At 38.1% G+C, this 2,801-nt stretch overlaps 1 long non-coding RNA gene across 1 annotated transcript; it reads left to right on the top strand.

Moving 5' to 3' along the window:
- The first annotated feature begins 821 nt into the window (after positions 1-821).
- On the top strand, positions 822-2,104 carry LOC103781085. Its single transcript, XR_608205.1, has 2 exons — positions 822-911; positions 1,466-2,104. It is a non-coding gene; the product is annotated as an uncharacterized LOC103781085 (long non-coding RNA).
- The last annotated feature ends 697 nt before the right edge of the window (positions 2,105-2,801 follow it).

The raw sequence follows: 2,801 nt of genomic DNA, 5'->3' as shown, positions 1-2,801 counted from the left end.
TAACTGACTACTCCTTTCTGTGGTTGTAGAGACTTCTCGTTTGATATTTGTACCCTGTCCAATTCCAGACTTCAAAAACAAGTCTTCAAACCTTGCTAGTAACTTTTCAGGAGCAGGCTGCTGCCTTACTGACACTAAATAATTATAAATGCAAATAAGCCTTTTGTGCTACGTCAAAGAAGTGCTCTTGCAATTAGTGAAGTATAGGCAACCAAGCAAAAAAGACTTCTGTGGTGGTTGCGTTTTCAGAGCGTTGCTGGATCTGAATACAGACTTTGCCTCCTGATGCTGTGGTAAAATTGATGCTTTAATACTTGTATTTTTGTCTTTTGACACTGTGCTAGTATGGAGGTGTATTTGTTACCTTAGATCAGGCTCACTGAGCTTTTCACAGACTGTAAGAGTTGAAAAGATGAATCTGCTTCGTGTGGCATTGATGGGAAGAAGAGGCCAGAATGCTGTCTAAGCAGCTTTTCCTTGATTGTGTTGGATGTTGCTTAATAAGCAATTTGGATTTTCCATACTTCACTTTAAGCATACAATCTGACAAGTTTTTCCAAACTTTAGGGATGCGGATGCGATAAAGCTAGGTAAAGGATATGCCTCCTTTTGGAAACCTGGTTAAGTAACTTCCCTTACAAAGAGGTTCTGGGAGGAGGATGCAGGAATGTCAGAGGTGACCTGGAAATCCTTGACTTCCAGCTGTTCTAGTTCTACACAAGGGACTAATTTTCAGTACTGCTTCTTTGCTTGCTACTATGTTGAGGTATTAACAGAAACTTACATGAAAAGGTGATAAATCTTTTTTTTAACTTGTACAGGATAAGTCACAGTCTGCAGAAATATGGGAAAAGCTAAATTTTGGAAACAAGGACCAAAATGTCAAGTTCAGAAAACTCATGGGCATTAAGGTAAAGAGTTCTGGCTGTGTAATTAAGTATATTATTAATTGTAGGATAGTGATTTCTTTTTCTATTTTAAAGTGTATATTAACAAGTAGAGATGTCAAGTTACCTTGGTGCTACCTTATGCAGTTAAGAGCTCAAGTTGTACTTCTCATTGAAGTTCACAAGCAGCTTCTAAATAGAACTCAATTAAAATTCTAGAATTTCATTATGCTTCTGGTCATCATGGCAACTGATGTGATCTGTAACAGCAGTGGTAACTGAAACAAGAATAATAATAATGTGACACAGTATTATTTTGTGTAGATACTTAATTGGAGACACATGTTTGAATGAGTTAGAAATTCTGAGGAACTGGATAAACGCCTCCATGTATTTCTTGGCAGTGAGAGGAAAGTTAAATTAGGATGTTCCAGGAATTAAAGCAAATGATGGAATTCTTGTTGGCTTTTGAAAACAACAGAGCAGGATTTTTAAATGTTTAGGACACCTGTAGACTATGCCAACACCTCTTCCTACATGACATGGCTAATGTTTGTTTTCTTCTGTCTTGTTTCTAGAGTGAGGATGAAGCTGGCTGTAGTTCTGTTGATGAAGAGAGTTACAAAACGCTGAAACAACAGGAAGAGGTTTTCAGGAATCTAGATGCACAGTATGAAATGGCAAGATCACAGACTCACACACAAAGAGGAATGGGATTGGGATTTACATCTTCCATGCGAGGAATGGATGCAGTTTGAAAAAAAAAAAAAGTCAGTTTTAAAGTTTGGGACTGTGGAAGGTTCTTGTTCAAATGTTGGGTCCTTGTTCACCAAAAAGCTAGCATTCTAGCTTGCATGGGTGTTGCATTGACTTTAATTTATTAAAAAATACAATTTTTTTGTAAATATCAGATCAGTGATACTGGTGTTAGTGTTGTAATCAGGTTATACCCACTTCATTAAACTTGACAGAGCTATAGAAGGACAGTATTTTTTAGTTCTACTTTTCCAACCAAGCAGCAGATGGGATAAACTCATACATGGATATTTCGTGTCCACTGTCTTGTGTACTTTTGTACTTTAACCTTGTACAGTTATTTCCAATTCTTGAAACATGAAAGAAACATTGTGTAGATGTTATTTAGCGTTCTGGGCCAATAGGCACATAATCCAGTGCAAAAAAACCCTGGTTAATAATAAAGACATTTTTTTCTCTAAGGTCTTTATGTTAATTTAAGTTTTGATTTGGGTGAAGCTCTTAAGGAAAGCTAGTGAAGAGATGGCAGGAAAAGTTGAGAACTCAGAAATACTGTTTGGGTTGCTTTGCTTATTTTGAAGTAGGATTTTCCTGAACCAAGGAATCTCAGTACAGTGAGGAGTCCTGAAGTTGAGGGTGTGTTTTTCTTTTTTTTCCTGTGGTCCATTTGATACTTGGAAATTACAGAGAGAGAGGGGTAACCAAAGCAGTGATGAGAGAGCGTAGGATGTTGGAGCCCCTTGCTAATAACCTCAGTTCTTGAAAGTTCTGGGAAGCATGTTAACTTTTTCCTGAACCAAGGAATCTCAGTACAGTGAGGAGTCCTGAAGTTGAGGGTGTGTTTTTCTTTTTTTTCCTGTGGTCCATTTGATACTTGGAAATTACAGAGAGAGAGGGGTAACCAAAGCAGTGATGAGAGAGCGTAGGATGTTGGAGCCCCTTGCTAATAACCTCAGTTCTTGAAAGTTCTGGGAAGCATGTTAACTTTTTGTGGTGGGTATTGGCTTGTTTTTCAAGAACGCCTGTATCAGAGCTTATAATGCAGGAGTCTGTGTCGAGCCAGGATGCAGGTTGTGCGGTTGTGTTATACTTAAAACTACTCTTGTCCTGTACCCTGCTGGTGCTGCAGGGAAGGGGAAAAAAAAAAAAGAAAGAAAA

The sequence above is a fragment of the Merops nubicus genome, unplaced genomic scaffold (assembly GCF_000691845.1).
Source record: "Merops nubicus isolate BGI_N331 unplaced genomic scaffold, ASM69184v1 scaffold41831, whole genome shotgun sequence".
NCBI lineage: Eukaryota > Metazoa > Chordata > Aves > Coraciiformes > Meropidae > Merops > Merops nubicus.
Note: the sequence above shows the minus strand (reverse complement) of the source record. Positions and strands in the feature narration are given on the sequence as shown.